This window comes from Rhinopithecus roxellana, chromosome 1, assembly GCF_007565055.1.
Source record: "Rhinopithecus roxellana isolate Shanxi Qingling chromosome 1, ASM756505v1, whole genome shotgun sequence".
Lineage (NCBI taxonomy): Eukaryota > Metazoa > Chordata > Mammalia > Primates > Cercopithecidae > Rhinopithecus > Rhinopithecus roxellana.
Window position 1 is genome coordinate 49834337 of NC_044549.1, and position 11536 is coordinate 49845872.

Here is an 11536-nt window from a genome sequence, read left to right on the forward strand (position 1 = left end):
CTATTAACACATGGTTAGTCTAAGCATCCCAGCTTTTCTCTTTTCTACCTCTGGAAAAGATACATTCTTAGAAAGTAAACACAGCAGCGTCAAGGCATGGAGAGAACAGTGGGGCTCGCCATTGCAGTATTTCCTTGTGGTGTCCTTCTCTGAACAGTTGTATGTAGTTGAGATCACAACCACACAAATTATCTAGCCCAACTTTTTCTTTTCTTTAAATAATGGAAATAGCTTTATTGATTTTCCTGACTATATATAATTCATGATCATAAAATTTTTCTCTAAAACTACAAAGAAAATTGGGAGCCTTTTGTAGTTTATAAGTGTGATAATTGGCTTTTCTCGTTCTTGTGTGAGAAGTGCTTCTCTCAAACCTTGTTATGATGTCAGCACATTACCTACCAGACATGAAAAATAATAATAAAAGGCCTGAAATCCAGCACCCTCCAGAGAGATATTTCTTCCTAACTTTGACTGAATATCCTTCCAGGCTTTCTCCCCAAAATGTGTGTGTATGTATACATATGTGGGTAGGTACGTGTGTGTATACACACCCACATATTTAAATATATATTTAAGATTGTTTTATTTATGAGAGTAATTGAGAATATATTTTCATGGTTCATCTGTTTTTACTTGGTCAATTTTTTTTTTTTTTGAGACAGAGTCTCACTCTGTCTCCCAGGCTGAGATGCAGTGGTGCGATCTCAGCTCACTGCAACCTCGACCTTCTGGGCTCAAGCTAACCTCCTGCCTCAGCCTCCTGAGAAGCTGGGACTACAAAAGCATGCTACCATACCCAGCTAATATATTTTTGTAGAGACAAGATTTTACCGTGTTGGCTAGGCTGGTCTCAGACTCCTAAGCTCAAGTGATCCGCCCACCTTGGCTTCCCAAAGTGCTGTGATTAGAAGCGTGAGCCACTGTGCCTGGCCTACTTAGTCATTTTTAATTTTATTGTATTCATTTTATTTTTATTAATTCACCTCTTATTGAGTAACATTTAGGTTTGGGTGGGAAATTGCAATGATAAACAGCTATTCAGTTTTTTTCACTTACTGGCATTTTCCAATCAATATTAGAATTCCAATCACTACTTCAATCAAATCCTTCATGAAGATCATTTCTATGCCACTCCTTTTCTGGGATATCTAGGTTGTTTCCAAGTCCCCCTTACCCCCACAAATGACATTATGTCTTAGTCTGTTTGTGTCTCTATAAAGGAATACCCAAGACAGGGTAATTTATAAAGAAAAGAGGTTTATTTGGCTCATGGTTCTGCAGGCTGTTCAGGAAGCCTGGCGCCAGCATGTGCTCCTAGTGAGACCTCAGGGAAGCTTTCACTCATGGTGGAGGTGAAGGGGGGCTGGTGGGTCACACAGTGAGAAAGGAGCAGGAAAGAGGGGAGAGAGGTGCCAGGCTCTTTTTGAAAATCAGGTCTCTTGGGAACTAACGTAGTGAGAATTCACTCGTTATCTCATTGGTGTGAGGACTGCACCAAGTCATGAGGGGTGCACTCCCATGACCCACCTCCCACCAGGCCTCACCTCCAACATTGGGGAATCGCATTTTTTTTTTTTTTTTTTTTTTTTTTTTTTTTTTTTTTTTTTTTTTGAGACGGAGTCTCGCTCTGTCGCCCGGGCTGGAGTGCAGTGGCCAGATCTCAGCTCACTGCAAGCTCCGCCTCCCGGGTTACGCCATTCTCCTGCCTCAGCCTCCCAGGTAGCTGGGACTACAGGCGCCCGCCACCTCGCCCGGCTAGTTTTTTGTATTTTTTAGTAGAGACGGGGTTTCACCATGTTAGCCAGGATGGTCTCGATCTCCTGACCTCGTGATCCGCCCGTCTCGGCCTCCCAAAGTGCTGGGATTACAGGCTTGAGCCACCGCGCCCGGCCGGGGAATCACATTTTAACATGAGATTTGGAGGGGTCAAATAGCAAAACAGGCCAGGTGCAGTGGCTCACGCCTGTAATCCCAACACTTTGGGAGGCCGAGGTGGGCGGATGACCTGAGGTCAGGAGTTTGAGACCAGCCTAGCCTGGTCAACATGGTGAAACCCTATCGCTCCTAAAAATACAAAAATTAGCCGGGCATGGTGGTGGGCGCCTGTAATCTCAGCTACCTGGGAGGCTGAGGCAGGAGAATCGCTTGAACGTGGGAGGCAGAGGTTGCAGTGAGCTAAGACCACGCCATGCCATCGCATTCCAGCCTGGGTGACAAGAGTGAAATTCCATCTCAAAAGAAAAAAAGCAAACCATAGCACGTTATATTTGAATTCTTTGTACATAAAACTTTTTCCACATCTAGACGTGTTTTCTTGGGATAGAATCCCCAAAGTTGATTTGGGAAAAAGTAAAGTTCAGCCAGGTGCAGTGGCTCACGCCGGTAATCCCAACACTTTGGGAGGCCAAGGTGGGTGGATCACTTGAGGCCAGGAGATGGAAACCAGCCTGGCCAACATGGCATAACTCTGTCTCTACTAAAAGTACAAAAACCAGCTGGGCGTGGTGGCACACACCTGTAATCCCAGCTACTCGGGAGGCTGAGGTACGAGGCGGAGGGAGGTTGCAGTGAGTCAAGATTGCACCATTGCACTCCAGCCTGAACGACAGAGTGAGACCCTGTCTCAAAAAAAATAAAAATAAAAATAAAGTAAGTTCATTTGGAGGGTCAAAGTTCAGATGCATTTTGTTTTGTTTGTTTGTTTGTTTGTTTTTCTGAGACAGAGTTTTGCTCTATTGCCCAGGCTGGAGTGCAGTGGAGCAATCTCAGTTCACTGCAACCTCTGCCTCCCAAGTTCAAGTGATTCTCTTGCCTCAGCCTCCTTAGTAGCTGGGACTACAGGTATGTGCCACCACACCCAGATAATTTTTGTATTTTTAGTAGAGATGGGGTTTCACCCCTCGTCGGCCTCCCAAAGTGCTGGGATTACAGGAGTGACCCACCATGCTTGGCCCCAGATGCATTTTCTTTTCTTTTCTTTTTTTTTTTGAGATGGAGTCAGTCTTGCTCTGTTGCCCAGGCTGGAGTTCAGTGGCATGATCTCGGCTCACTGCAACCTCTGCCTCCCGGGTTCAAGCGATTCTCCTGCCTCAGCCTCCTGAGTAGCTGGGTTTACAGGCACCTACCACCATGCCTGGCTGATTTTTGTATTTTTGGTAGAGACAGGGTTTCACCATGTTGGCCAGGCTGGTCTCGAACTCCTGACGTTGGGTGATCCAGCTGCCTTGGTCTCTCAAAGTGGTGGATTACAGGTGTAAGCCACCTCGTCCAGCCCCCAGATGCATTTTCAATAGCAAGAATTTTCCCTCTTTCCTCTCATTCCTCTCCCCACCCCACTTAAAATAAAGTTGGCCCTAAAATGCTGGATGAAGAAAGGAAAAAATGTCAGCAGGGCATAAATCATCATCACAAATACTCTGGAGTGCAAAGGATTGACCCCGTGTCTGAATGTCCCCTGGAAAGTAAACACTGGCGTCCGTGTATTAGTCAGGGTTCTCTGAGAAAAGACCAATAGGAAGTGTGTACAGAGAGAGAGTTTAAGGAATTGGTTCACATGATGATGAATGTTGGCAAGTCAAAAACCTGCATGCTGGACCGGCAGTCTGGAGACCTGGGGACACAGAATCACAGGTCAAGTCCAAAGCGTGTTGCTGCAGATCCCCTCTTACTCAGGGGAGGTCAGTCTTTTTGTTCTTTTCAGGCCTTCAACTGACCGGATAAGGCCCACCCAATTACAGAGGGCAATGTGCTTTTCTCAAAGTCCAATGTTCAAATGCTAATCTCATCCAAAATACCCTCACAGAAACACCCAGAATAATATTTGACCACATATCTCAATACCAGGGCCCAGCAAAGTTGGCACATAAAATAACCATCACAGTCTGTAATGTTTGTTTGCTGAATCATATACTTGGCAGGGCTGGGCACAGTGGCTCACTCACGTAATTCCAGTTCTTTGGGAGGCTTGAGGTCGGGAGTTCGAGACCAGCCTGGCCAAGAGGGTGAAACTCTATCTCTACTAAAAATACAAAAATTAGCTGGGTGTGGTGGCACATACCTGTGGTCCCAGCTACTTGGGAGGCTGAGATAGGAGAATCACTTGAACCCAGGAGGCAGAGGTTGCAGTAAGCCAAGATCACGCCACTGTACTCCAGCTTTGGTGAAAGAGCAAGACTCTGTCTCAAAAAAAAATTAATAATAATATACTTGGCAGTACTAATTACAGTGGAAACACCTATTTGGTAAGCACCAGCCATTTGTTTCACATATGTCATTATTATATATGCATTACATATAATTTCTTTCTTTTTTCTTTTTCTTTTCTTTTTTTTTTTTTTTTTTTTTTTGAGACGGAGTCTCGCTCTGTCGCCCAGGCTGGAGTGCAGTGGCCGGATCTCAGCTCACTGCAAGCTCCGCCTCCTGGGTTTACGCCATTCTCCTGCCTCAGCCTCCAGAGTAGCTGCGACTACAGGCACCCGCCACCTCACCCGGCTAGTTTTTTTTTTTGTATTTTTTAGTAGAGACGGGGTTTCACCGTGTTAGCCAGGATGGTCTCGATCTCCTGACCTCATGATCCGCCCGTCTCGGCCTCCCAAAGTGCTGGGATTACAGGCTTGAGCCACCGCGCCCGGCCTTTTTTTTTTTTTTTTTTTTTTTTTTTTTGAGACAAGTTCCTACTCTGTTGCCCAGGCTGGAGTGCAGTGCCACAATCACGGTTCACTGTAGCCTCTACCTCTCCTACTCAAGCAATCCTCCCACCTCAGCCTCCTGAGAAGCTGGAACCACAGGCACGTGCCACCATGCCCAGCTAATTTTTTTTTTTTTTGGTAGAGATGGGATCTCGCAGTGTTGCCCAGGCTGGTCTTGAACTCCTGGGCTCAAGCAACCCTCCCTCCTCAGTCTCCCAAAGTGCTGGGATTACAGGCATGAGCCACCGCACTCAGCAATATATATAATTTCTAATCTTCAGAAAACCCTGCAAGATAAGTATTATCCTCATTTTTTCAAATGAGAAAACTTATGCTTAGAGGAAGAAAGGCTCCAAAGGCAACACAGCTGCATTTGAGGGAGATGGAACTGAAAGGCTTCTTTAGTTAACGCAAAGCACCAGGCCTTTTCTGGCCACCCCTGCAAGCTGGGCAGGGATCACTCAATGTGACAAGGATTGCTTACTTGGTCTCTGAATTGTCCTCCCCTTCTTCCACGGGAATGGAATTTTAGCCAGGCACAGGGCCGTGCAGAATACAGACATTTCCCAGATGCCTTGAGTGAGCTGCGCCTACGTGACCAAGTCCTAGCCAAGGGGATGCAGGCAGGTGCTTCGGGCCGTGCCCTTAAGGAAAGGGGCGACTGGTCCTCCCTTTCCCCTTCCTGTGGAGTGGGTATGGGGAAAAGAAAGAGAGATCAGACTGTTACTGTGTCTATATAGAAAGAAGTAGACAAAAGAGACTCCATTTTGTTCTGTATTTGAGATGCTGTTAATCTGTGACCCTACCCCCAACCTTGTCCTTGCAAGAGACAAGTGCTGTGGTGACTCAAGGTTTAACAGATTTTGGGCTGTGCAGGGTGTGCTTTGTTAAACAAGTGCCTGAAGGCAGTATGCTTGTGAAGAGTCATCACCATTCTCTTAATCTCAAGTACCCAGGGACACGTACACTGCCAAAGGTCGCAGGGACCTCTGCCTAGGAAAGCTAGCTATTGTCCAAGGTTTCTCCCCATGTGATAGTCTGAAATATGGCCTCGTGGGAAGGGAAAGACCTGATCGTCCCCCAGCCTGACACCCGTGAAGGGTCTGTGCTGAGGAGGACTAGTGTAAGAGGAAAGAAGGCCTCTTGGCAGTTGAGATAGAGAAAAGCATCTGTCTCCTGCCCGTCCCTGGGCAATGGAACATATCGGTGTAAAACCCGATTGTATGTTCTGTTTACTGAGAAAGGAGAAAACCACCTTAGGGCAAAAGGTGGGACTTGCTAGCGGCAATGCTGCTCTTTATGCACTAAAAAGGTTTATGGAGATGTTTGCATATGCATATCAAGCCACAGCACTTTTCCTTAAACTTATGTCATAGAGATCTTTATTCACATGTCTTACTGCTGACCTTCTCCTTACGATGATCCTATTATCCCGTCACTTCCGTTTTTCTAAGATGGTAAAGATAATGATCAACAAATACTGAGGGAACTCAGAGACCGGTGCCGGCGCGGGTCCTCTGTATGCTGAGCGCCGGTCCCCTGGGCCCACTTTTTCTTTCTCTATACTTTGTCTCTTGTCTCATTTCTTTTCTCAAGTCTCTTGTTTCACCTAACGAGAAACACCCACAGGTGTGGAGGGGCAGGCCACCCCTTCAGTGGGAAGCAGAGACTGGAGCCAGGTGGCACCTCAGGGTGTCAGTGCAACCGCACAGATACCCTGTTCTGTTTTTGTTCAGACTTTGGGGGATATAGATACAATTTTATGCTGCTATTTGGGGTCTTTGTATTCCTATTAATTAGAAAACAACTTTGAGGCCCGGTGCAGTGACTCACGCCTATAATCCCAGCACTTTGAGAGGCCAAGGCCGGTGGATCCCTTGAGGTCAGGAATTCAAGACCAGCCTGGACAACAAGACAAAACCTCATCTCTACCAAAAAAATGCAAAAATTAGCCGGGCATGGTGGTGCACACCTGTAGTCCCACCTACTTAGGAGGCTGAGCCAGGAGGATCGCTTGAACCCGGAAGGCGAAGGTTGCTGAGAGCCAAGATTGCACCACTGCACTCCAGCCTGGGCAACAGAGTGAGATCCTGTCTCAAAAAAAGAGAAGAAAGAGAAAAGAGAGAAGGAAGGGAAGGGAAGGGGAGGGGAGTGGAGGGGAGGGGAGGCAACTTTGAGACTCTCGGTTTACAAAGATTCCATAATAAAAAGGGAAGGCAGGCTCTGCGGTTCACCCAGCCTGCTGGGTTTGCACCTACCTGTCAGTCAATACGACCAAGGCCAGAGCCTGGAATACACACTCTTTACCTGATGTCCTCCATTTCAGGAAAGCTCCATGGACCTCCATCATAACCTGAAGAATCATTCCTTCCATTGAGTTTAGAAAGTTGAATTGGCCAGGCACGGTGGCTCACACCTGTAATCCCAGCACTTTGGGAGGCCGACGCGGCAGGATCACGAGGTCAGGAGATCGAGACCAGCCTGGCCAACATGGTGAAACCCCATCTCTACTAAAAATACAAAAATTAGCTGGGTGTGGTGGCACATGCCTCTAATCCCAGCTACTCGGGAGACTGAGGCAGGAGAATCGCTTGAACCCAGGAGGTAGAGGTTGCAGTGAGCCAACATCGTGCCTCGGCACTCCGGCCTGGGCAACAGAGACAGATTCCGTCTCAAAAAAAAAAAAAAAAAAAAAAAAGAAAGTCGAATTATCTCACAGAAAGGCTTTTAAAAAATCAAGTATTTATATATTTATGTTGGATCCTTCAGCAAACATGTGGGTAATTTTATTTTGTGACTGCCTTTAAAAAGTCTAGAGTACAGACTCGGGGAGGGGGCATGTGGACCTGTTAAGTGGGTACAGAGTTTCAGTTCTCAGGTGAGAAAGCTCTGGAGCCTGGCTGCCTAACAATGGGAACAGACTTAGCACTACTGAACTGTGCTCTTAAAAAATGACAAAGATGGTGAGTTTTATGTTTGTATATTTTACCGTAAGTTTTCTAAAGTTGAGTAACGATTCTGCAACACTTTTAGCACTAAGCCCTTTTTTCAAGCTTCTAGGCAGTACCTCATATATAAGATAAATGAGTCTAACAAAACCCTCCTGGCTTCTTTGCCCCTGCCCCGTGGGCTTTTGACAAGCCTGAGGACTTCTTAAAGGAGTGTTTGGGCCGGGCGCGGTGGCTCAAGCCTGTAATCCCAGCACTTTGGGAGGCCGAGACGGGCGGATCACGAGGTCAGGAGATCGAGACCATCCTGGCTAACACGGTGAAACCCCGTCTCTACTAAAAATACAAAAAACTAGCCGGGCGAGGTGGCGGGCGCCTGTAGTCCCAGCTACTCGGGTGGCTGAGGCAGGAGAATGGCGTGAACCCGGGAGGCGGAGCTTGCAGTGAGCTGAGATCTGGCCACCGCACTCCAGCCTGGGCGACAGAGCAAGACTCCGTCTCAAAAAAAAAAAAAAAAAAAAAAAAAGCGTGTTTGTACCACACAGATCCAGAACTTTCGTGGGGTACTAAAATTTGGTTTATTGGCCAGGTGCGGTGGCTCACGCCTGTAACCCTAGCACTTTGGAAGGCTGAGGCGGGAGGATCTCTTGAGGCCAGGAGTTTGAGAGCAGCCTGGGCGACATAGTGAGACTCTATCTCTGAAAGAAGTTTTTAAAATTTGGTTTGTTAAAAACAATGATAGCAAAATGTTATTGAGAACAGAAAGAAGGTTTGAATAAATAAAAAATGTACCCGTTCATGACAGCGAGATTCAAGTCTCCCAGATGAACCTCTAAATTCAGTTCATCCTATGAATATCTTTGAAAATTTCTTTCTGAGGAACTTAACAAAGGAAGAGATGAGACTGACACCACCTGAAACTCCTTATGAGTGATTTCAGCAGAAGGCTGGGTACAGCCAGAAGAGCACCTTCCAGAGTGTCAAAATCAAGGATTAAAATATAGAGACAAATCTCTACATTTAACATTTTATGTGGGAAGCAATTTTGGTCTTACACACAGACCAAGTACGTGGTCTTCAATATGTCTGAAGAACAAAGAGGAGGTTGGAGGTGTTATGAAAAGGAGAAATGGTACATACTGTTTTTTGGAAAGTTCATTGGCACCAGTAAAATTTGGGGACACTGGCCAGCTCTAACTGGTGAGTGACAGAGTGTGAAACTCATCTTAGAGTTGCAGCGGGTGGTGTCAGTACCTATCAGATAAGACTGGCTTTGGCTGAGTGCGGTGGCTTACGCCTGTAATCCCAGCACTTTGGGAGGCCAAGGTGGGTGGATCACCTGAGGTCAGGAGTTCGAGACCAGCCTGACTAACATAGTGAAACCCCATCTCTATTAAATAGAAAAAATTAGCCAGGCGTGGTGGCGCATGCCTGTAATCTCCCAGCTACTTGGGTGGCTGAGACAGGAGAATTGCTTGAATCCAGCAGACGGAGGTTGCAGTGACCTGAGATGGCGTCACTGCATTCCAGCCTGGGCAACAAGAGCAAAAACTCAATCTCAAAAAAACAAATCGAAACAAAATAAAAAACTGGTTTCAGGTTGGAGCAGGCAGCCTCAGCAGCCAGGCTATAGAGAATGACATTCCTGGAGCAGTGTTGTGTGCCACCATCCTGCCCCCCGCCTCTGGACTCTGTTTTATTTGGGTGTGACAAGAGTTACCCAATTCGTATAATCAACTGTCACAAGAGACAACCATCACAGACAACCTGCGCTGTGGGGACGCCTCTGGAGCCTGCCCCAGGCTTCCAGCTACACTTGGCATATTGATCACACAGGGGAGAGGGGGTCTCCTCTCCCTCCCCACACCCCACCAGAATTCCTTGGCAGTTATTTTTATTTTTAAAATTTAATTCAATTTAATTTGTATTATTTATTTATTTATTTATTTATTCATTCATTCATTTTTGAGACAGAGTCTCATTCTGTCACCCAGGCTGGAGTGCAGCGGTACAATCTGGGCTCACTGCAACCTCTGATTCCCGGGTTCAAGTGATTCTCCTGTCTTAGCCCCCCAAGTAGCTGGGATTACAGATGTGCACCACTATGCCTGACTAATGTCTATATTTCTAGTAGAGTCAGGGTTTCACTGTGTTGGCCAGGCTGTCTTGAACTCCTGACTTCATGTGACCTGCCCACCTTGGCCTCCCAAAGTGCTGGGATTACAGGCATAAGCCATCACACCCAACCTATCTTTAAAAAGGGATAAATCCACAAGGACAAAGGGAATGAGGGGAGGTGATTGTGGAGAAGAGATGCCAACATGCTTCTGTGAGGCAGAGAGTGGAAGGAGGCAGTGGCCGCTTCCACAGATCACAGTGGGGCTGGCAGGGGAAACCTGAGGAGAAGCAGCCACTGTGCCCCCAGGATCCCCAGGGGTCAGCACTCAGACACTGCAGATCGCCATAGATCACGAGAGAGGCCTGAAAATCAGGGCTGCCTGGAAGTCTAGCTCCCAGCATTTATAACCCTCAGGTCCCTCCCTGACTTCTGCATCTAGGGACCACCACTTCACCCTGTCCAAGTGGAAATGTGGGGGACAGGGGTTCATTTATTAAGAAATTGGAAAGAGAACCCCAGCCTTGGGACAGCAGGCAGAGTGGAGGGCAAAAATTTGGTACAGGGCCCAAAATAGACGAGAACAGCAACAGTTCCTGCCCCGGGATCCTGACTTCCTTCCTGACTGGCTGCCCAGCACAGGCAATGAGGTTTCTCCCATCCTCACCACCCCCAGGAAGGAGATTAGAAGATCTATGCTGCAGCAAAAGAAACTACCATCAGAGTGAACAGGCAACCTACAGAATGGGAGAAAATTTTTATAATCTGCCCATCTGACAAAGGGCTAATATCCAGAACCTACAAAGAACTTAAACACATTTACAAGAAAAAATCAAACAACCCCATCAAAAAGTGGGCAAAGGATATGAACAGACACTTCTCAAAAGAAGACCTTTATGCAGCCAACAGACACAAGAAAAAATGCTCATCACCACTGGCCATCAGAGAAATGCAAATCAAAACCACAATGAGATACCATCTCACACCAGTTAGAATGGCGATCATTAAAAAGTCAGGAAACAACAGGTGCTGGAGAGGATGCGGAGAAATAGGAACACTTTTACACTGTTGGTGGGACTGTAAACTAGTTCAACCATTGTGGAAGACAGTGTGGCGATTCCTCAAGGATCTAGAACTAGAAATACCATATGACTCAGCCATCCCATTACTGGGTATATACCCAAAGGATTATAAATCATGCTGCTATAAAGACACATGCAGGCCGGGCGCGGTGGCTCAAGCCTGTAATCCCAGCACTTTGGGAGGCCAAGACGGGCGGATCACGAGGTCAGGAGATCGAGACCATCCTGGCTAACACGGTGAAACCCCGTCTCTACTAAAAAAAAAAATACAAAAAACTAGCCGGGCGAGGTGGCGGCGCCTGTAGTCCCAGCTACTTGGGAGGCTGAGGCAGGAGAATGGCGTGAACCCGGGAGGCGGAGCTTGCAGTGAGCTGAGATCTGGCCACTGCACTCCAGTCTGGGTGACAGAGCGAGACTCCGTCTCAAAAAAAAAAAAAAAAAAAAAAGACACATGCACACGTATGTTTATTGTGGCACTATTTACAATAGCAAAGACTTGGAATCAACCCAAATGTCCATCAATGAGAGATTGGATTAAGAAAATGTAGCACATATACACCATGGAATACTATACAGCCATAAAAAAGGATGAAGCTGCAAACCATCATTCTGAGCAAACTATCACAAGGACAGAAAACCAAACACCACATGTTCTCACTCATAGGTGGGAATTGAACAATGAGATCACTTGGACACAGG

At 46.7% G+C, this 11536-nt stretch overlaps 1 non-coding gene across 1 annotated transcript; it reads left to right on the forward strand.

Annotated features, from left to right (window-relative positions):
- The first annotated feature begins 304 nt into the window (after positions 1-304).
- LOC115892246 lies at positions 305-408 on the forward strand. Its single transcript, XR_004052137.1, has one exon. It is a non-coding gene; the product is annotated as a small nucleolar RNA U13 (small nucleolar RNA).
- The last annotated feature ends 11128 nt before the right edge of the window (positions 409-11536 follow it).